The 23,730-nt window shown below is 49.8% G+C and overlaps 2 protein-coding genes and 1 pseudogene across 4 annotated transcripts in view; 1 reads left to right on the forward strand and 2 right to left on the reverse strand.

Moving 5' to 3' along the window:
• LOC147125237 (serpin H1-like) overlaps window positions 1–8,637 on the reverse strand; it is a 30,939-nt gene extending 22,302 nt beyond the window's left edge. The window contains exons 1-2 of one of the 3 annotated variants that reach the window (XM_085999784.1): window positions 8,515–8,637; window positions 1,717–1,760 (exon numbers count right to left, since the gene is read on the reverse strand). The gene's annotated coding sequence lies outside the window, so the exon portion shown is untranslated. The remainder of the gene's footprint in view (window positions 1–1,716; window positions 1,761–8,514) is intronic. The other 2 variants (XM_085999756.1, XM_085999765.1) reach the window with 2 other exon arrangements.
• The window catches only part of LOC147125238 (uncharacterized), a 47,913-nt gene continuing 32,793 nt past the window's right edge, over window positions 8,611–23,730 (forward strand). Inside the window, exons 1-2 of the mRNA XM_085999707.1 lie at window positions 8,611–8,881; window positions 9,383–9,453. The gene's annotated coding sequence lies outside the window, so the exon portion shown is untranslated. The remainder of the gene's footprint in view (window positions 8,882–9,382; window positions 9,454–23,730) is intronic.
• Window positions 11,080–12,319, reverse strand: LOC147125239 (uncharacterized; annotated as a pseudogene).

A 23,730-nucleotide genomic window follows, 5' to 3' on the forward strand; every position in this document is an offset into this window, starting at 1 on the left:
AAGGGGATATAGACAGGCTAAGTGAGTGGGCAAGAACATGGCAAATGGAATATAATGTGGAGAAATGTGAAGTTATCCACTTTGGTAGGAAAAATAGAAAAGCAGAGTATTTTTTTTAAATGGTGAATGTGAAATGTTGGTGTTCAGAGGGACCTGGGTGTCCTCGTATACAAATCACTGGAAGTTAACATGCAGGTGCAGCAAGCAATTAGGAAAGCAAATGGTATGTTGGCCTTTATTATAAGAGGATTTGAGTATAAGAATAAAGATGTCTTACTGCAATTATATAGGGTCCTGGTGAGACCACACCTGTTTTGGTCTCCTTACCTAAGGAAGAATATATTTGCCATAGAGGGAGTGCAACAAAGGTTCACCAGACTGGTTCCTGGGATGGAGGGAATTGTCCTATGGAGGAGAGGTTAAGTAGACTAGGCCTATATGCTAGCAAAATCCTGCGGATGCTGGAAGACCAAACGCAGATTGGGTGACGGCTTTGCGGAACACCTCCATTCAGTCCGTAAGGGTGACCCCAAGCTTCCGGTCACCTGTCATTTCAATTCACCGCCCCATTCCCACTCAGACCTCACCGTCCGCGGCCTCTTGCATTGTTCCACGGAAGCTCAGCGTAAGCTCGAGGAACAGCACCTCCTCTTCCGATTAGGCACTTTACAGCCTTCCGGACTCAATATCGAGTTCAACAATTTCAGATCATAACCTCGGTCCCTATCATATTTTTATATATTTTTTATCCACACTTTTGATTTGTGCCTTTTCCCTTTTTTTCTCTCCCACATGGCAGCTGTCTCTCATTCTGCCAGCGCATTCCACACTTCATCTAGAGCCATCTTTCGTCTCTTTACCTGTCCTATTACCATCTCATCTCGAATATCTCTTAATGTCTCTTCACCTCCCAGACCTTCCCTTTCGTTCTTTCATCCCCTCCCCCATTTCCCAGCCCCCAAACTGGCCTTTTAATATTTCATTTCCTGCTTTTTTTTCTCAGTTCTGAAGAAGGGTTTCGACCTGAAACGTTAACTCTGTTTCTCTCTCCACGGATGTTGCCTGGCCTGCTGAGTTTTTCCAGCTTTTTCTGTTGTTATTTAGGCCTATATGCTCTAGAGTTTAGAAGAATGAGAGGTGATCTCATTGAAACACACAAAATTCTTAGAGCTTGACAGGGTAGATGCAGGGAGGATGTTTCCCCTGGCTGGGGAGTCTAGAACCAGGGGTCACAGTCTCAGAATAAGGGGTCGGCCATTTAAGACTGAGATGAGGAGAAATTTCTTCACTCAGAGGGTGGTGAATCTTTGGAACTCTTTACCCCAGATGGCTATGGAGGTTCAGTCATTGAGTATATTCAAGACAGAGATCAATAGGTTTTTGAATATTAAGGGAATTAAGGGGTATGGGGATAGTGCAGGAAAGTGGAGATGAGGTAGATCAGCCATGGTCTTATTGAATGGCGGAGCAGTCTCGACAGGCCAAATGGCCGACTCCTGCTCATATTTCTTATGTTCTAGCTGATCCAACTGGTTGATATCCAATCCAGTGGAAAAAGCTGCCTTTTCTTGTGAAACTAGCAAAGTGACACATGGATTGAAACATGATCAACTTAAAAAACTAATGGTTGGCATGTATAATATTGATGCTATTTAAAATGCTACCAGTCAAACCATTATAGGGTAACCTAAAGCTGCATCCCTTTTTTTTTTGTACCTCGAAATCTTTTCAAAGTGATGTACATCTTTGCCAAGTTCATTCTGAAAGATATAATAAATACAAATGAAGGGTATACAGTTATTCTCTATTGTAACAATATGTTATAATGCATGGAGGGGGAGAAGCAGAGACTCAAAATTCCTAATTTTCATTTACTGCATATGAATTGTAAGCAAATTGGAATCCAGTTAAATTAGATCTCAATCATCACATAACTGTCTGATGTTCTGTTGAACACATTAATTCTTGACAAATCCAATCAGACATTTTTCAGGCTAAATTATTAGGAAGCATAGTTACACTACTTTTCCATAATTAGATTCCATAATAGTTGCATGCCTTACTAATTATTCAACCTGCCTAAATCACATTCAAACAATTACTTGTCCAAATCTTTTCCAAAATATTTTCAGAGGCATTAACTAAAATAGTTCTACATCAGGGTTGTCCAACAGAAATTGCTGACTATCTATGGGTATGGCTAAGGCAACACCATTTTAGCCATGTGCACTAATTTTAGTAGAAAGCTCCTTACATACACTCACACTACAGGTGAATGTACTTCACAGGTGTATATTTAACTTTAACAAACATCTACCACCAAGAATTATTTTTTTCTCACTCACAGAATCACAGAAACCCCACAGTGCAGATAGAGGCCATTTCGGCCCATCGAGCCTGCACCGACACATATCCCACCCAATCCCCGTAACCCCTACACCAACACATATCCCTCCCTATCCCCGTAACCCCACGTATTTAATCCCCCTAACACTAAGGGTCAACTTATCATGGCCAATCAACCTAACTCGCACATCTTTGGACTGTGGGAAGAAACCGGAGCACCCGGGAGGAAACCCACGCAAACACGGGGCGAATGTGCAAACTCCACACAGACAGTGGCCCGAGGCCGGAACCCTTAAACACTCTGTTTTTAATCTTACCATTTTACCAACAAATGCACAAAAATGTTAAAGTGCATATGCATATGCCAAGTGACTATAAATATTGAGACCATATCCCCAATGACAGTGTCCATTACTAATCAGGAATGCAATTAGGCATATCTGGATTCCCGATTTGTCACATGTGGCTCGTGGCTAATGCATTGGACAACATACATCAAGCAACTTGTAGAATTACCAAAACCAGCTTGGTTTTGGCAATCTCCATACACACTTTTGGGACAAGAGAGGCATCAGCCTGCACAGCAAACTCAAAGTATACAGGGCTGGTGTTCTGACGATCCCGCTTTATGCTCGTCATATTTATGCCACATTAAGAAACTGAACCACGTTCACCTAAGCTGTCGGAGACAACGAATGGAGATCAGAGGGCAAAGACAAGATCCCTGACAAGGAAATTCTTTAAAAAGCTGACATGAAGGCTTGGCTACGCTGATCAGGTCATGTGGTGCGAATGTCTGACAAATGAATCCCAAAGATAACTATGGCGCATTGACAACTGGGGAGCACTATCATGGTGAACAGCAAAGAGATAGAAAGGCCTAGAAATTCAGTTGGGCGCGGCAGCCGTTAGCGCCTTAGGAGGAGTAGATTTCGAGCGCTAGGCGCTTAGCGGCCGGGGGCAGCACGATCTGCGCCTCGCCCCAACTTCAGTACACATTTAGCGCCGGCGCAAAATCTTAGCGCGCGCACATCATGACGTCATTTGCTAGTGCAACGCCTTTTGTGCGCCCCGAACTGGAACTTCACTCGCGCCGGCCCATTGTGCGCCGGGCGGCCCGAGCGACTGTGAAGTGGAACGGTACACAGCCCAGCTGGGCCGCGGGGAGCGCAAATTAAAGGGCACTTACCCAGCAGTATAAAGGCCAGCCATTTTGCAGCATTCACTCTTGTGCAACGGTTTTTTGGACAAAGACCAAGGAAGAGGGTTTACTGGTTTGGACCAACACTTGGACAGGTATTTTTGGCTCAGGCCAGAGCTTACCAATTATCTTTGCCTTCATTCAGAGCTCAGTGTTTGCCAGCATATAATGGGTGCTGCATTGGGTGGCAACGCTGAATTTCAGCCTTATGCCAGAAGGGCTTACAGACGGTGAGTGTGGCAGCCCTGGCTAGACGCAGAGGGGGCAACAGGCGTCGCCAACTGAGGCCTTACCCACGCAGGGTATACTGCCAGCAGACCTCCTATCTGACCATGTCTGCCGCGATGTGTGTTAGGAGGCTGCGATTCCGAAGGGAGGTGGTTGCAGACATCTGCCGGCTGCTTCAGAGAGATCTGCAGCCACAGCTGATGCGCAGGACGTCTGTCGGTGGCAGTGAAGGTGACGGTGGCTCTCAACTTCTAGGCCTCCGGCTCCTTCCAATCCGCTACTGGGGACATCGCTAACATATCCCAGTTCGCCGTGCATTGCTGCATCCGCCAGGTGACCAAAGCCCTTTTCAGAAGGAGACATCAATTCATCTCCTTCCCCATGACCCTGGACAAGCAGCAGCAGCGTGCAGTGGGGTTTGCAAGAATAGTGGGCTTCCCCATGGTGCAGGGCGCCATTGACTGCACGCATGTGGCTTTGCGGGCACCTCTTGAGCATGCCGAGGATTACCGCAACCGGAAGGGCTACCATTCCCTCAATGTACAGCTGGTGTGTGACCACAGGCAGCGCATCCTAGTCGTCAATGCCCGCTTTCCAGGCAGCAGCCACGATGCCTTTATCCTGCGACAGACAACTGTGGCTGACACAGCCTCCCCCAAGAGGATGGCTTAGCGGGGACAAAGGCTATCCTTTGTGTACCTGGCTCATGACCCCGCTCCGCGCGCCCACGACCCCTGCTGAAGAGGCATACAACGAGAGCCATCAAGCGACGAGGAACCTCATAGAACAATCGGCGTGCTCAAGCAACGGTTCCGCTGTCTCGATCGCTCCGGGGGAGCCCTCCAGTATTCGCAGGATCGAGTCTCCCAATTCGTCGTCGTTTGCTGCATGCTGCACAACCTGGCTATCCGCAGAACTCAGGCACTGCCACCTCACGTTGGACCACCACCTCAGGAGGAGGAGCAGGAGGAGCATGAGGACGACGAGGACAAGGAGTACCAGCCCAGGAGGGAGGCACAAGGTCCAAGGGCCGCCCGTCGGCGGCTTATTGAACGTCACTTCTAGGCCCCGTCAGGGAATGGCTTGTGCCAATAATAGAACATGATTGCAGCCGCTCCGCAAGCCCTCAGCCGGTTAAGGCAACAAACACTTCAAAGATCAAACATGGACAATGTGAATAAATAAAATGGTTTATTGTACAAACTCTGGGCCCTTCCCACATGAAAACCAAAAACAGACGAAACCCCCAAAAAACACTCAAACACATTACTCGCTCCCACAACCTGGAGAGGATTAACAAAATAGGGCAACTAAAATGGCCGTCATTCTCGGCCTTCGTCAAAAACAAACATCACATCATCGGCCTTCAAAAAACAAACATCCAATTCTCGGCTGCAAGAAACAAACACAAATGGCCACACATTCGACTATTTGGCCCGCTAGGGCGATGCCTTGGCCATCTTTGGGTGGCCCCTGCCCGCCCTGCTGCTCCGCCTCAAAGTAAGGCCATTGGCTGCTGCAAGGCTGGGGGCAGGCTCCTGAGGGGCACATGTCGTGACGGCAGATGCCCTTGGGGGTCGGCCTAGTCGAGGTCTGGCCGTCGAGCGGGCGGCTGTTGATTGCTGCAGCTGTGGCTGGCCAGCATCAGTCGCTGCAGCAGCTCCTGGCAGCTCCACTGGGGGACTGGCAGTGGCGGCTGGAGGAATGGTGGCAAGCTGGCGGATGGCAGGCGCTCGCTGGTCGCCTGAGACACTGGCACTCGCCCGGGCCAGCACTGCAGCATGCGCACCAACCTGCCGAGGGACAGACCGCTGTGCTGCTGCAGCGCGCCGGGTGCCCTGGCGATGCCTGGCTGACACAGCGAGTGTGGCAGCAGTGAGTGCCCGTGATGACCTGTTCACTGACCGCATCAGAGCAGCCAGTGACTGGACGGCACCACTGATCACCTGGCCAGTCGCTGACAGAGCTGCCCCGAATTCCGCCCGACTGGTGGCCTCTGAGGGCCCGAACTCGGCCACACTCAGAGAAGGAATCGATGGACTCAGGCAACCGTGCCACTGCCGCCATGAGCTCCGTGTGCCGGCGCTCCGAGTCCGCGGACAAGTCTTCGAGGCGTTCCATCTCCTCGGCGAAGAGCATCTCCTAACTGGAGGCCGGACTCTCCCTCTGGGGAGAAGGCCGCCAAGCTGGCCGACCCTTCCTGCGTTGCTGGAGGCCGCTGGGCCTAGCAATTGGACTCCCCTCAGACGCTTCCCCCCTCTGGGGAGAAGGCCGCCGAGCTTCCACCCCCCCTCCCGCCTTTCTGCAGCCCGCAGGTCCCAGGAGCTCCCCTCCCCTTCGACACTTCCGCCACGCTGCCCTCCAGGGAAGACGTGTCCCCTACATTGGCCTGGGTGGCCGCGGCTGAGGGTTCCCCTGATGGGCCGCCTTCCTCTTGCTCCTCCTCCTGCTCCTCTTCGGAGGGTCTGTCACTGGCAAGTTCAGGGACCTCCTCTTCACCATCTGAAAGCAGGAAGGCACAAGAGTAGCTTTAGAGTGAGGAGAGGGCGTCAGTGCGGGATGCATGAGTGATGGCATTCAGCGCATTGGTCGGACAGTGGCAAAGGATGTAGATCTGATGCGCAAGTGGGGCGAGAGAGGTGCAAAAGGTGATGTCCTTGCCATTGCTGCCCAGAACAGGGTCGGCATCTCCACATGCAATGGGCCCAATCACCCGGCCACCCATGAGGCGCTCCACGCGATGTTGCAGGTCGGTGAGTGGCTGGATATGGGGTCGGCCTCCCCCGGTCGCAGTCCGGCTCTTGCGATTATTCGCCAGCTTGGCCTGCAAGAGAAAGGACGGCCTCTAAGTACAGTGTGTCGCCGATCTTGTGTGCACTGCCTCCCATGGTGGAATAGCCTGGCCAGTGTGTCGCCATGATCTGGTGTGCACTGCCTCCCATGGTGGAATAGCTTGGCCAGTGTTTTAAGTGCAGAATGTGCAATTGATGCTCATGCCTGTCCCATAGCTGCTGGATGAAGGCTGGCCATTAGAGCTTTCAGGTCCCTTTGCCCATAATGTGAGGTGCACATGCAAGGATGAGGAGGTCACTGGAAAGGGTACTCACCCTGACAATGCGTGCGAGGTCATTTAACTTTTTGCGGCATTGGGCACCGCTCCTGGGGACGTCGCTGTTGGCTGACAGCTTGGTGGCGACATGCCTCCAGGCTCTCCTGTAGACACGGACCGTCGCCTTCTTGCCATTGTCTGGGTACAAAACATGGCGCCTCTTCTCCACAGCAGCAATCAGCACACTCAGATCACGCTCTGCACGTTCACAGGCCTTCTCCATGTCTTCAGGCGCTATTTGGGTCCAGCAGCAGTGTTCAGGCCTAGCTGGAGGGCTCCACTATCCAGGGCGTGGCAGCAGACACAGTCGACCCTTCCCCCTTAAGAGCTGGCCGGCACCAGGGTGTCTGCTGTCAATCACGAGATGGCCGCACCTGCGCTGCGCCCGGCCTCGGCGCTATCGATCACCACCTCCGGCTTAGCGCCCAAAGAGAGGCGTCCAGCAGCAGTTTTAGCGCTCGCCCGAACTCCTAGGGCGAAGCTAATGAATATCGGAGAAGTGGCATCGATTTGGCGGCGACCGCAAACTTTAGCGGACGCCCCACTTTAGCGCCCCAAAAGTGGCGTCAATGAATTTCTAGGCCAAAGAGTCATCATAGTCATAACGGTACAGAAGGAAGCCATTCGGCCCATCGAGTCCGTGCCGGCTCTCTGTAGAGCAATCCAGTCAGTCCCATTCCCCCGCTCTATCCCCATAGCCCTGCAAGTTTATTTCCCTCAAGTGGGCTATCCAATCTCCCCTTGAAAGTGACTGCTTAAAAGTGACTCTGAAATAGTACAAAATAGAAGTCCAAAGTGGGAACAACTTGATCAACAGAAGAAAGCATGGCGAAAAACCATCTATGAAGACATCTTCTACAATGAGGCTCCTTGAATTGCTTATGCTGAATGTACAACCCAGTCTCCCCTGAAAATCAACATGGTAAATCGGGGATCCATTGTGCATTCCTAGCAAAAAATGGTCTCATTAGTCACCTAAAAACGGATTGCAGAAACAAAGATGTTTTGACTGTCTTCTTCAACCAATGAACCACATCTTACATGCATTCGTTTTAGAAGCCGTTAATGATTTCACTACAAATGGCAAACAAAGGAAATCTTGCTCTCTACTTTCTTGGATCCATTCCTATCAATCACACAATCTGTCTACGCTGGCAGGATGAGCACCTCTCCCTGATTTCGAGCACAGTCTCTGACAATCTCGTCCTGCCTCCCTCCTCCGTTTCATTCTGCTTCGCAGCGAGCATCTCTCCCTTGGGTACAATTTCTCCTCTTCCCGCAGTTTAGACGTTATGCGTGGCAGTTTCTCTTCGTCTTTTTTTTTCTTCCATGAATGTCTTTCTGTCTGTGCAGTGGTTGTCTGTACTTCAGTCTGTTTTGGGGTTAGCCCATTTCTGTCTGGTGTCTTTCACTGTCTCAAGAACTCTAGGACCGAGCTGTTTGGCTGCTCCAGAGCACCCAAGAACAGCACAGTTCTCCAGTAACATGTTTTTTTTCAAACATTTGCCGCCCAGTGCTACATTTGTAATGGCGCCGCATCTACCGAAGCCCCCTTAACCTCCGTGGTTAGTCAAGTTTCCGAAGAGTTGAAGGCAGGTAGCTCCGACCCTGGCGAATGAGGAATTCTTACCTTTGCTCCCAACCTTGGTTCAGGGCGATCAGGGATCAGGGCTCACTCACAGCAGACTCCGCGGCTTCTCGTCAGCTCCGGCTCTTTCCGCTCAATCAATGCGACCACCCTCCCGTTTTATAACCAGCCCCAGGAAAGTTCCAGAAGGAATTCGAAACGCCTGTGAAACCCGAGCCAACAGCACCAGGGGCCAGGATCCACCCCCCTTAAATAAGAACATCGTCTTAATTGGGGCACTCAATACATTTCATTGAACATTACTCGAACACTGTTTTCTGTTGTATGCAGCTTCTTGCAAGTGTTAGCATGTCTTCACATAAAAGGTGTGATAAAAGCCCAAACCTTCTGAAAATCTGCACAATCTAAGGTAATCACTGCAAAGGAGCGGTTCCAGCAGTTAAAATAAAGTCATTTACTATCTGTTGTTTTCGTTGTATTCTAGTACATAAAACAATAGGATAAGCTACCTTACGTTTTCTGTTTTAGCAAATGTGTTCAAATGCAGGGTTTTATTTCCATCACATCACATCCTGTATACATGAACTGATTAATTATACTGATCAAAGTGATGTTTTTAAAGCAACTCTAGCGGCATTTTTGTCCTTTGTAACTTTTAAAAGTTTTCTTCATCACTCTTCGGCATCGCGTTTAAGCAAGAAAATCAACATTTGGAACAATATTACAAAAGAAAGCAACTGTCAGATCGATTAAAAGTATACATATATTCTTAAAATAGTGAGATACAGACAAGGTGGCGCAGGAATGCAAATAACGATGTCTTAATTTGATCGTGAACTTTTGTTTCCGTGGTTATTTGAAAAAGTATTTTAAATAATGCTTCTAACATCTCTCTGTGTTCCCACTAAAGCAGGGCACAGATGCACCTCCCCCATTCCTGAGTCGTGGAACTGCCACGTCGACAGTTCGGAGAGATCCATTGTAAGTTTTTACATCTGTACTTAGTTATTTTTGATTGACCCTTTACGTTCCAAAGTATACATGTTCTTTTCCTCTCCAACCTGCTCCGTCAAGTTTTACAAATGCATCAATTCTAGATTACATTTTAAGCATCAAATGTGATTTTCTATTGAAATGGAAGTATTGTGGAAGTATCCACTGTGGACACCAGAACAAAGAGAAATATGCGGCATTTCAAATAAGAGAAATGATTTAGCCTCAAAAAAGCAGCACAAGGGCTTCGGGCCTTCAGGGCATTAAAAATGTGAAAGTTCTGTCTGGTTAACAAATGTAAGTCACACAACACCAGGTTATAGTCCAACAGTTTTATTTGAAATCACAAGCTTTTGGAGTGCTGCTCCTTCGTCAGGTGAAGTGGAGAGATGCCTATAGATACAGATTATATAGTCAGAGAATAATGCCAGATGATTACAGGTAATCTTTCTAACTGCCATTTATCACACCTCGGCAGAGAGATAATCACAGCAATCAAAGGTGTGAATGGTGTCCAAACAGGTCAGTCAGGAAAACATTACATCAAAGAACAATGAGGTGGGGTCACAAGGGGTAAAATGTTGCAGATGCTGGGGTCTGTATGAAAAACAAAAAACAGACAAAAAACATTTTCTTTGCAGGAAATCACAGCAGGTCCGGCCGCATCTGTGTAGAGAGAACAAGCCAACGACAACTCGAGTCTGGATGACCCTACGTCAGGTGCGGTTACATGTAGCGTGACATGAACCCAAGATCCCGGTTGAGGCCGTCCTCATGAGTGCGGAACTTGGCTATCAGTTTCTGCTCTACGATTTTGCATTGTCGTGTGTCTCGAAGGCCACCTTGGAGAATGCTTACCCAAAGATTGGAGGCTGAATGTCCTTGACTGCTGAAATGTTCCCCGACTGGGAGGGAACACTCCTGCCTGGCGATTGTTGCGCGGTGTCCGTTCATCCGTTGTCGCAGTGTCTGCATGGTCTCGCCGATGTACCATGCTCCGGAGCATCCTTTCCTGCAACGTATGAGGTAGACAACGTTGGCCGAGTCACATGAGTATGTACCATGTACGTGGTGGGTGGTGTCCTCACGTGTGATGATGGTATCTGTGTTGATGATCTGGCATGTCTTGCAGAGGTTGCCGTGGCAAGGTTGTGTGGTGTCGTGGTCGCTGTTCTCCTGAAAGCTGGGTAATTTGCTGCGAACGATGGTCTGTTTGAGGTTAGGCGGCTGTTTGAAGGCGAGTAGTGGAGGCATGGGGCTGGCCTTAGCGAGGTGTTCGTCATTATCGATGACATGTTGAAGGCTGTGAAGAACATGGCGTAGTTTCTCCGCTCCGGGGAAGTACTGGATGACGATGGGTACTCTGTTGGTTGTGTCCCGTGTTTGTCTTCTGAGGAGGTCTATGCGATTTTTTGCTGTGGCCCGTCGGAACTGTCAATCGACGAGTCGAGCGTCATATCCCGTTCTTACGAGGGCGTCTTTCAGCGTCTGTTGGTGTCCATCGCGTTTCTCCTCGTCTGAGCAGATCCTGTGTATTCGCAGGGCTTGTCCATAGGGGATGGCTTCTTTAACGTGGTTAGGGTGGAAGCTGGAGAAGTGGAGCATTCTGAGGTTGTCTGTGGGCTTGCGGTAGAGTGAAGTGCTGAGGTGTCCATCTTTGATGGAGATTCGTGTGTCCAAGAATGAAACCGATTCTGAGGAGTAGTCCATGGTGAGTTTGATGGTGGGATGGAACTTGTTGATGTTATCGTGTAGTCTTTTCAGTGATTCTTCGCCGTGGGTCCATAGGAAGAAAATGTCGTCGATGTATCTGGTGTATAGCGTTGGTTGGAGGTCCTGTGCAGCGAAGAAGTCTTGCTCGAACTTGTGCATGAAGATGTTGGCGTATTGGGGTGTGAATTTGGTCCCCATGGCTGTTCCGTGTGTTTGGGTAAAGAACTGGTTGTCGAAGGTGAAGACATTGTTGTCAAGGATGAAGCAGATGAGTTGTAGGATGGCGTCTGGAGATTGGCTGTTGTTGGTGTTGAGTACTGAGGCTGTCACAGCGATGCCATCATTGTGGGGGATACTGGTGTAGAGTGCTGAGACGTCCATCGTGGTGAGGAGTGTTCCTGGTTCAACTGGTCCGTGGGTGCTGAGTTTCTGTAAGAAGCCTGTAGTGTCGCGACAGAAGCTGGGGGTTCCCTTTACGATGGGTTTCAGGGTGCCCTCGGCGTATCCAGAGAGGTTTTCACACAGGGTTCCATTGCCTGATACAATAGGATGTCCGGGTGTGTTGGCTTTGTGTATCTTTGGGAGGCAGTAGAAGTCTCCCACGCGGGGAGTACGTGGGATGAGAGCGCGTAGGATGCTTTGAAGGTCTGGATTGAAGGTCCTGATCAGTCTGTTGAGTTGGCGGGTGTGTTCTTTGGTCGGATCTGCGGGTAACTGTCTGTAGTGTTCCTGGTTGTCCAGTTGTCGGTATGCTTATTTGCAATAGTCCGTTCTGTTCTGTATGACGATGGCTCCTCCTTTGTCTACTGGTTTGATGACGATGTTGCGGTTGGTCTTGAGAGCGTGGATGGCGTTGCGTTGTGCTCGGGTGACATTCTGGACTGTCTTGTGAGTGCGGCTGATGAATCTGGCGTTGATGCATCTCCTGACAGCTTGAGCATACATGTCAAGCTTAGGGCAGCGACCCTCCAGATGGGTCCAATTTGACTCTTTCTTCTTCGGTTGCTGCACTGCGGATCCCTCTGTCTGCTGTTCTGGATCATTGGTTGTCTCATTGGGTTCGCTGCTGGCATCTTGGGATTTGTGGAAGAATTCCCGGAGCCTCATTCTCCTGATGAATTCCTCTGTGTCTGCCGTGAGACCGATGGGGTCCAATTTGATGGTGGGGCAGAAATTGAACCCTCGGCTGAGAACTTCAATTTCATCTGGTTGAAGGGTGTGGTCGGACAAGCTGAGGATGGACTTCCCTGTGGTTTCAACTGTGGTGCCGGGGGAAGTTTGGTTGCTGCTGGTGGTGATGCCGAGTTTCTCAAGCTTCCTGTTCTTGGTGTGCATGTAGGCAATGTAGTTCCGTTGCCTCGTCTGTTTGGCGGTGTCTCGTAGCTGGTCTGCTGTGTCCTGAGCACAGGCTGAGAACATGGACTCTATCTCGGTTTCGAGGTTGCAGCGTCTGCTGTAGAGCTGGTGTACGAGATGGTTGAGGAGTGTGCGAGAGGTACGACGGCAGAGTCTCTCAGCGTAGTTTGTGTTGTAGGTTGACTTGAGTGGGTTCGTGATCTGTAGTCCTTTCGGGATCTTGTCTGCTTTCTTGCATCTCTGTAGAAACTTGATGTCTGTGTCGATATGCGCGATCTTCTTGGAGATCCTCTCCACTTTGAGCCGACAGTTTGTGATGTCGATAGTAGCCATGGTGTGGAGATGCCGGTGTTGGACTGGGGTGGACAAATGTAAGAAGTCACACAACAGCAGGTTATAGTTCAACAGTTTTATTTGAAATCACAAGCTTTCGGAGCGCTGCTCCTTCGTCAGGTGAAGTGGAGAGATGCATAAAGACACAGCTTACATAGTCAGAGAATAATGCCAGATGATTACAGGTAATCTTTCTAATTGCCATATATCACACCTCGGCAGAGAGATAATCACAGCAATCAAAGGTGTGAATGGTGTCCAAACAGGTCAGTCAGGAAAACATTACATCAAAGAACAATGAGGTGGGGTCACAAGGGGTAAAATGTTGCAGATGCTGGGGTCTGTATGAAAAACAAAAAACAGACAACATTTTCTTTGCTGGAAATCACAGCAGGTCCGGCCGCATCTGTGTAGAGAGAACAAGCCAATGACAACTCGAGTCTGGATGACCCTACGTCAGGTGGGGTTACATGTAGCGTGACATGAACCCAAGATCCCGGTTGAGGCCGTCCTCATGAGTGCGGAACTTGGCTATCAGTTTCTGCTCTACGATTTTGCATTGTCGTGTGTCTCGAAGGCCGCCTTGGAGAATGCTTACCCGAAGATCGGAGGCTGAATGTCCTTGACTGCTGAATTGTTCCCCGACTGGGAGGAAACACTCCTGCCTGGCGATTGTTGCGCGGTGTCCGTTCATCCGTTGTCGCAGTGTCTGCATGGTCTCGCCGATGTACCATGCTCCGGGGCATCCTTTCCTGCAACGTATGAGGTAGACAACGTTGGCCGAGTCACATGAGTATGTACCATGTACCTGGTGGGTGGTGTCCTCATGTGTGATGATGGTATCTGTGTTGATGATCTGGCATGTCTTGCAGAGGTTGCCGTGGCAGGGTTGTGTGGTGTGGTCGTTGTTCTCCTGAAAGCTGGGTAATTTGCTGCGAACGATGGTCTGTTTGAGGTTAGGCGGCTGTTTGAAGGCGAGTAGTGGCGGCGTGGGGATGGCCTTAGCGAGGTGTTCGTCGTCATCAATGACATGTTGAAGGCTGCGAAGAACATGGCGTAGTTTCTCCGCTCCGGGGAAGTACTGGACGACGAAGGGTACTCTGTTGGTTGTTTCCCGTGTTTGTCTTCTGAGGAGGTCTATGCGATTTTTTGCTGTGGCCCGTCGGAACTGTCGATCGACGAGTCGAGCGTCATATCCCGTTCTTACAAGGGCGTCTTTCAGCGTCTGTAGGTGTCCCATCGCGTTCCTCCTCGTCTGAGCAGATCCGGTAGTTGCAGCGAGGCGAGCATAGCCTTGGGGAGCAATCCTTGTGGGCCAAGAGGAGCAAGAATGCTTCCTCCTGCCCCCACCTGCCCCCCAAGCTCATCCACCAGTAGCCCGCCCGCTCCCCAGGGTCGGGGATCGGACCCCCCTGGGATCTCAACTCAGCCCTGGGGTCAGGGAATTGGATCCCAGCCTGGGATCGGAACTCAACACCGGGGTCGGGGATCGGTCCCCCCCCCCCCCCCCCAGGATTGGACCCAGCCCACTCCCCGGACCCCGCAACTACCTGGTCCTGTGGCCTCCTGGTCAGCGTTCCCCGCCTGACTGGAAACCAGCCTGTCAATCAGGAGAAATCTGGAACTCTGGGTTGCCTGTGTCTACTGGTCCCCGCTCTGGGTGGGTGGGTGGGAAACAACAAAAATCCAGCCCGTTAACTCTGCTTCGCTCTGCATAGATGCTGCCTGACCTTTTTAAATATATCCAGCATTTTCTGTTTTTACTTCAGATTTCCAGCATCCACAGCATTTTGCTTTTGTCTTTGCATTTACGTTTTATTTAGGAATTGGGTCTCAGCATTACACAGTGGAATCCAGTGGAATTAGCATGCAACTGAAAAATAAAAGGAGAATGAGACGCGAACTAGACAGGAACTGAAAAATCAGCGGTACAAAAGCGCGCTGGTGGTTTAGTTGGTAAAGGTACTTCCTAGACTAGGATATTCCTTGGTCTTTGCTGTATTACACAATCTTAGCTAGAATAGCAGTACAGACACTAGCCTCAGTGCCCCTGGATTAGGTAGGGAGCAAGAAATCTGCCACGATTCCTATTCCTAACTGCTGTCCAGTGACTCCTGTTGGAAAGTGCACGCATGTGGAGAAGATCTGATGTAGTTATGATGCCCCTTACCCATGGTCTGCTTACACTCATTGGCCCTCAATTTGCAGTGGGTAATAACAGCGAACTAATAGCGTTCGCTGTTATTACCCCTTTGAAACTGACTGCAACTTCAGGATGTAGCGCATGCGCATCTAAACGTGGAAATCCTGAAATTGCGGTCAGTCATTCATGCTCCAGTACTGGCTGTGATGTGGACACCGCCCCCGCCCCCGCCTCCCCCCACCCCCAACACCCTGCATAGCCAGCAATCAGTGAAATCAGTAAAACTGAAGAAAACTTGGGCTTTTCTGCAGTAATATCCTACAGATATTTAATATCTGTTAAATACCCCATTAAAAGTTAGACCTTGTTGGGTTAGGTGTAACTGGGGCTTTAACAGCATATTGACTGTTAAACACATGTTATGGCCCTGAAAATCTCATTTTAATTTTGTAGAGTGTCAAGTTTCTCCATTATGATAAAAATTTCAATTTTACGAAACTTTAAAATAATTTTTTTTTAAAGTTTGTTCATGTTTATTTCAGGCTGACAGAGCCCCAATCTTGGTTTTGCGCTCTAACATTTTTTAAAAGTCCAAATAAAAGCAACTTCTTCACTTCCTGGTTCCCTGTCTGTGAGAATTCTGCATTGTGATTGGCAGCTTAGACAGCTTGTTGAGGCCACAGCAGCATCGCACTAGTGTCAGTAATAGCAACCATGAAACTATCGGATTGTCGTAAAAACCCATCTGGTTCATTAATGTTCTTTACGGAAGGAAATCTGCCGTCCTTACCTGGTCTGGCCTATATGTGACTCCAGACCCACAGCAATATGATTGACTCTTAACTGCACTCTGAAATGGCCTAGCAAGCCACTTAGTTGTAACAAACCGCTACGAAACACAATAATAAGAATAAAACCGGACGGACCACCCGGCATCGACCTCGGCACCGGCTACGGACACAACAATGGTACACCCAGCCCAGTCGACCCTGCAAAGTCCTCCTCACCAACATCTGGGGAATTGTGCCAAAATTGGGAGAGCTGTCCAACAGACTAGTCAAGCAACAGCCTGACATAGTCATACTCACAGAATCATACCTTTCAGCCAATGTCCCAAACTCCTCCATCACCAGGACAGACCCACCAGGGATGGTGGCACAGTATAGGCAGTCGGGAAGGAGTGGTCCTGGAGTACTCAACATTGACTCTGGATCCCATGAAGTCTCATGGCTTCAGATCAAGCATGGGCAAGGAAACTTCCTGCTGATTACCACCTATCGCCCTCCCTCAGCTGATGAATCAGTACTCCTCCATGTTGAACACCACTTGGAAGAAGCACTGAGAGTAGCAAGGGCACAGAATGTACTCTGGGTGGCGGACTTCAATGTCCATCACCAAAAGTGGTTCAGTAGCACCAATACTGACCGAGCTGGCTGAGTCCTGAAGGACATAGCTGCCAGTCTGGGCCTGCGACAGGTGGTGAGAGAACCAACACGAGGGAAAGACCTACTTGACCTTGTCCTCACCAGATGCATCTGTCCATGACAGCATTGGTAGTAGTGACCACCGCACAGCCATTGTGGAGACAAAGTCCCGTCTTCACACTGAGGACATCGTGTTGTGTGGCACTACCACTGTGCTAAATGGGATAGATTCAGAACAGATCTAGCAGCTCAAAACTGGGCATCCATGAGGCACTGTGGGCCATCAGCAGCAACAGAATTGTATTCCACCACAATCTGCAACCTCATGGCCTGGCATATCCCTCACTCTACCATTACCATCAAGCTAGGAGACCAACCCTGGTTCAATAAGGAGTGTAGAAGAGCATGCCAGGAGCAGCACCAGGCGTACCTAAAAATGAGGTGCCAACGTGGGGAAGCTGCAAAACAGGACTACATGCATGCTAAAAAGCGGAAGCAGCATGCTATAGACAGGGCTAAGGGATCCCACAATCAACGGATCAGATCAAAGCTCTGCAGTCCTGCCACATCCAGTTGTGAATGGTGGTGGGCCATTAAACAACTAACGGAAGGAGGAGACTCAATGAATAGCCCCATCCTCAATGATGGCAGAGCCCAGCACACGAGTGCAAAAGACAAGGCTGAAGCATTTGCAACCATCTTCAGCCAGATGTGCCGAGTGGATGATCCATATCGGCCTCCTCCTGAGGTCCCCACCATCACAGAAGCCAGTCTTCAACCAATTCGATTCACTCCATGAGATTTCAAGAAACGGCTGAGCGCACTGGATACAGCAAAGGCTATGGGCCCTGACAACATTTCGGCTGTCGTGCTGAAGACTTGTGCTCTAGAACGAGCCACGCCTCTAGCCAAGCTGTTCCAGTACAGCTACAACACTGGCATCTATCCAGCAATGTGGAAAACTGCCCAGTTATGTCCTGTCCACAAAAAGCAGGACAAATCCAATCCAGCCAATTACCGCCCCATCAGTCTACTCTCAATCATCAGCAAAGTGATGGAAGGTGTCATCGATAGTGCTATCAAGCGGAACTTACTCATCAGTAACCTGCTCACTGATGCCCAGTTTGGGTTCCGCCAAGACCCCTCGGCTCCTGACCTCATTACAGCCTTGGTCCAAACATGGACAAAGGAGCTGAATTCCAGAGGTGAGGTGAGAGTGACTGCCCTTAACATCAAGGCAGCATTTGACTGAGTGTGGCATCAAGGAGCCCTAGTAAAACTGAAGTCAATGGGAATCGGGTGGAAAACTCTCTCCTGGCTGGAGTCATACCTAGCAAAAAGGAAGATGGTTGTGGTGGTTAGAGGTCAATCATCACAACCCCAGGACATCGCTGCAGGAGTTCTTCAGGGCAGTGTCCTAGGCCCAACCATCTTCAGTTGCTTCCCTCCAACATAAGGTCAGAAATGGAGATGTTCGCTGATGACTGCACAATGTTCAGTGCCATTCACAGCTCCTCAGATAATGAAGCAGTCCATGCCCATATGCAACAAGACCTGGACGACGTTCAGGCTTGGGCTGATAAGTGGCAGGTAACATTTACGCCACACAAGTGCCAGGCAATGACTATCTCCAACATCGAGAGCCTAACCACCACCACTATTCATTCAATGGCATTACCATCACTGAATCCCCCACCATCAACATCCTGGGGGTCACCATTGACCAGAAACTTAACTGGACTAGCCACATAAATACTGTGACAACAAGAGCAGGTCAGAGGCTGGGTATTCTGTGGCGAGTGTCTCACCTCCTGACTCCCCAAAGCCTTTCCACCATCTACAAGGCACAAGTAAGGAGTGTGATGGAATACTCTCCACTTGCCTGGATGAGTGCAGCTCCAACAACACTCAAGAAGCTCAACACCATCCAGGACAAATCAGCCCGCTTGATTGGCACCCTATCCACCACCTTAAACATTCACTCCCTCCACCACCGGTGTACCATGGCTGCAGTGTGTACCATCTACAAGGTGCACTGCAGCAACTCGCCAAGGCTTCTTCGGCAGCAGCTCCCAAACCCGCGACCTCTTCCACCTAGAAGGACAAGGGCAGCAGGCGCATGGGAACACCACCACCTGCAAGTCACACACCATCCTGACTTGGAAGTATATCGCCGTTCCTTCATCGTCGCTGGGTCAAAATTCTGGAACTCCCTACCTAACAGTACTGTGGGAGTACCTTCACCACACGGACTGCCGCGGTTCAAGAAGGCGGCTCACCACCACCTCAAGGGCAACTAGGAATGGGCAATAAATGCTGGCCTTGCCAGCGACACCCACATCCTACAAACGAATTTTAAAAATATTAAGAGTTTCCCACTATCTTCTTCTTAAGCAGTCCCTCGGAACTGAGGATGACTTGCTTCCACATTAAAAATGAGTTCTCAGGTGACTGATGAGTCCAATGTGGGACCTACAGTCTCTGTCACAGGTGGGGCAGATGGTGGTTGAAGGGGCGGGTGGGTGGGGTGCTTGGGTTCACATGCGCTCCTTGCACTGATTGCGCTTGGCTTCCGCTTGCTACCAGCGAAGTGACTCGAGGTGTTCGGCGCTTTCCTGGATGCTTCTCCTCCACTTTGTGCGGTCTTGGGCCAGGGATTCCCAGTTGTCGGTGGGGAAGTTACACTTTGTCAAGGAGGCTTTGAGGATGTCCTTGAAGCGTTTCCTCTGCCCACCTGGGGCTCTCTTGCCGTAGCGGAGCTCCGAGTAGAGCACTTGTTTTGGGAGTCTCGTATCGGGCATGCGGACGATGTGACCCGTCCATCGAAGCTGATTGAGCGTGGTCAGAGCTTCGATGCTGGGGATGTTGGCCTGAGCGAGAACACTGACGTTGGTGCGCCTATCCTGCCAATGGATTTGCAGCATCATGCGGAGACAGTGTTGCTGGTACCTCTCCAGTGCTTTGAGGTGGCTGTTGTACATGGTCCTTCCCACTATACTACACTGGTCTCAGTTGCACATCAAGAAAGGCAAACTTCTCGCAACAGAGATCACAAGATCTTTCTGGGCAGCTTTCTTTGGGGCCAGCAGTGAACGCCTTTGCCGCTGACCGCAAATTTCAGGCCATTGTCTAGACTGACACCTGAAGAATCGCCACTTGGGTGATGTATTATCTGGTAACCAATGCCTGTAAGAAACTATCTCGGCAAGAAGTCAGCAACTTCACAAGTTGAGAAAAAGTCCAATCCATCCTGACTAGGACATATATGGCTGCTCCTCCATCATTGCTGGGATACTACCCTGGCATTCCTTACCTAACACCATAATGAGAGTGCCACCACCATAAGGACTGCAACAGTTCAAGAAGGCACACTACAATCACCATCCCAGGGCAGCTAGGAATAGGCAATAAAAATGCAGCCTTACCAGCATCGCCCACATTCCAAGAAAAACTGTTTTAAAAATTGAGATTTCTAGCATTCTTTGATCATTTTACATGGGACACATGACAGCCTTCACAGAGTTCTACCTCACTGCAATGATTTGACATGTGCTCAACCCGGTGAACTGAAACAGTGGCCAACAACAGCAACAACAACTTGCATGTATATAGCACCTTTAATGTAGAAAACGCCCCAAGACACTTCACAGATATTAGGCAGGGTGACTAAAAGCTTGTTCAAAGAGCTGGATTTTAAGGAGTGTATATAAGGTGGAGAAGTTTGGAGAGGGAATTCAAGAAAGAAAGAGTTGCATTTATATAGCACCTTTCAGGATCACCGGACGTCTCAAAGCATTTTGCAGCCAATGAAGTACTTTTGAAGTGTAGTTACTGTTGTAATGTGGGAAACGCAGCAGCCAATTTGCGCACAGCAAGGTCCCACAAACAGCAATATGATAATGACCAGATCATCTGTTTTTGTTATGTTGGTTGAAGGTTATGTATTGGCCAGGACACCGGGGATAACTCCCTGCTCTTCTTCAAAATAGTGCCATGGGATCTTTTACATCCACCTGGGAGAGCAGACAGGACCTCGGTGTAACGTCTCATCCGAAAGACAGCACCTCCAACAGTGCAGCACTGCACTGGAGTGTCAGCCTAGCTTTATGTGCGCAAGTCCCTGGACTGGGACTTGAACCCACAACCTTCTGACTCAGAGGTGAGAGTGCTACCAACTGAGCCACTGCTGACACTTAGGGCCTAGGCAGCTGTACTGATTTTAAATGCACCAGAGGCCAGTGTTGGAAGAATGCAGAGTTGTTGGAGGATTGTAGAGCTGGAAAAGATTACAGCGATAGGGAGGGATGAGGCCACATAGAGATTTGAGCACAAAGATGAGAATTTTAAATTTGAGGCTGGAGAGAGGTAGCGCTGGATGTCGTCAGCTTATTTATGGAACCTGAACCCATGTCTTCAGATGATGTCACCAAGGGGCAGCATGTAGATGAGGAAGAGGAGGGGAGCCAAGGATAGATCCTTTATTTATCCTCACCTGGAAGGTCTCTGGTTACAGAAATGTTAAAGACAACTCTTCGATACCTGATTTCAAGCACATCTTGTTCCATCATACCTCACACCAACCAGGAGAATCTCCTTTTGGTCAAAATAGAGTATCTGAATAACTGCATATGTGTGCAATACTATGAGCAAGGTGACTTGCCAGGCAAACTTATAGCTCCTAAATCTATTCCAACTGCTCCCAGTGAAAATTCCCTAAGCTGTCTCCACTGAACTGAACTAAGGCTTTTTGTAGATAATGGAAATTACTGTAATGGGATTATGGATGCTTCTCTCTCTCAATTTTGAATTCTAAACCTTTTCCAATTAAAAAAGAAAGACTTGTATTTATATAGTGCCTTTCACGACCACCGGACGTCCCAAAGCGCTTTACAGTCAATGAAGTATTTTTTGAAGTATAGTCACTGTTGTAAAGTAGGAAATGCGGCAGCCAATGGATTTACCCCATGGAACTTCCAGCCTTTCCTGCCAACACAAGCAGAATTAAGTCACCCCCCCCCCCCCACCGTCCAATTGAGCATAAATACAGTCACCTACCTCCAGCCACTAAGCAGAAGCAAACATATCAACACTCCCCCACTCAGCATCAAATGGGCAAGACATCCTAACCCCTGCCATTGAGCGGAATCAGTACGCAAACTGGTCCGTCCACACTCCCTACTGAAGACAGAGGTCCTGACACCCCCACAAAGGACAAGCTAGGTCGTCCCCTCCGCACTGAGCACAAATTTGATCATGCCCTTTCTCTTGCTAAGTACAATTTCCCCTCGCACCATCCCCACTTAGAACAAATTGGGGCCTAATCCTGACCCAAGAGCAGTAACTCACCCTGCACCCAACGAAGAGCCAAGTTTTTAGCCCAGTGCAGCTCCTGCTTTCCCTGAGAGGAAAATTGGCCCTGGACCAGAAACCCAACCCTTCCTCATCCACTGTTGGCCCCTCTCCTCCTTCTCTTCTTAGGCAGTCCCTTGGAACCGAGGATGACTTGCTTCCACATGAAAAATGAGTTCTCAGGTGACTGATGTGTCCAATGCGGGACCTACAGTCTCTGTCACAGGTGGGGCAGACGGTGGTTGAAGGGGCGGGTGGGTGGGGTGCTTGGGTTGACGTGCGCTCCTTGCGCTGCCTGCGCTTGGCTTCCGCTTGCTCCTGGCGAAGAGACTCGAGATGTTCGGCGCCTTCCCGGATGCTTCTCCTCCACTTTGTGCGGTCTTGGGCCAGGGATTCCCAGGTGGCGGTGGGGATGTTACACTTTTTCAAGGAGGCTTTGAGGGTGTCCTTGAAATGTTTCCTCTGCCCACTTGGGGCTCTCTTGCCGTGCCGGAGCTCCGAGTAGAGCGCTTGTTTTGGGAGTCTCGTATCGGGCATGCGGACGATGTGACCCGTCCATCGGAGCTGATCGAGCGTGGTCAGAGCTTCGATGCTGGGGATGTTGGCCTGAGCGAGAACACTGACGTTGGTGCGCCTATCCTGCCAATGGATTTGCAGGATCTTGCGGAGGCAGCATTGGTGGTACCTCTCCAGTGCTTTGAGGTGCCTGCTGTACATGGTCCATATCTCTGAGGCATACAGCAGGGTGGGTATCACTGCTGCTCTGTAGACCATGAGCTTAGTGCCGGGTTTGAGGTCCTGGTCTTCAAACACTCTCTTCCTCAGGCGACCGAAGGCTGCATTGGCACACTGAAGGCGGTGTTCAACTTCGTCGTCGACGTCTGCCCTTGTTGACAGTAGGTTCCCGAGTGTAGTGTCCGTGTGTAGATAAAGACACTGAAGACAGGAGTTGGTTCATAGGTATTTACTAAGCAAGTCTGGGGGGGGGGGGGTGTGGGGGGGGGGGGGTGGGGTGGGGGGGGGGTGGGGGTGGGGGTGGGGGGGGGGTGGGGGTGGGGGTGGGGGTGGGGGTGGGGGTGGGGGGGGGGTGGGGTGGGGGTGGGTGGGGGGGTGGGGGGGGTGGGGGGTGTGGGGGGGGGGGTGTGGGGGGGGGGGGGGGTCTAAAGGATATACACAATACACAGGCTTATATAGCCCAAGTGGCAATTACTGGCATTACGCACACCTGGGGCTCTTAAAGGCACATACACCACCATTGCTCTTAAAGGCACATACACCACAATTCCTCCCCTTCTAGCTAACTAGTACATCATATTTTAAGTAATTATTAATTAAATGTTATATGCAAAATAAGATACATTGCTGTATTAATTAATTATAAGTTAGTCTCTCAGGAGGCTTCCTGACTCGGTCCGGATAACGCCTCGGGGGTGTAGTAGTTTCTGGTGGTGTAGTAGGTTCTTCTGGCAAGGCTGATTCGGCTTGAATGTCAGTGTCGGGTTCATCGGGTTCCAGTCTCACCGGATCGGAGGTAGATATGGGTATATCTACTTCATCGTTAGATGTATAGAGTGGTGGTGTAGGTTGTCCCTTTTCGGATGACTTGATGATTTGGTCAGCATGGCGTCTTATTATGCTTTCTCCGATGTCCACGGTATACATCAGTGGTCCTAGTCGTGTGCAGATAGTTCCAGGCTGCCATTTCTCGGTACGGTAGTCCCGGGCCAAAACCGGTTGGCCTATCTGGAAGGTCCTAGTTGGCTTTTCATTCATGCCCTGAAACTGCCGGTTCTCCACGTCCCTTCGGATGTTGGGCTTGACCAAATCCAGCCGGCATCTTAGGTTTCTATTGTAGAACATCATGGCGGGAGTTTGGTTAGTAACCATATGTGTTGCATTCCTATATGCAAATAAGAAGTTATCCACCTTGTGCTGAAGTTTTATGTC

This window comes from Somniosus microcephalus, chromosome 1, assembly GCF_052327205.1.
Source record: "Somniosus microcephalus isolate GS21.2 chromosome 1, FLI_Smic_1.0, whole genome shotgun sequence".
NCBI lineage: Eukaryota > Metazoa > Chordata > Chondrichthyes > Squaliformes > Somniosidae > Somniosus > Somniosus microcephalus.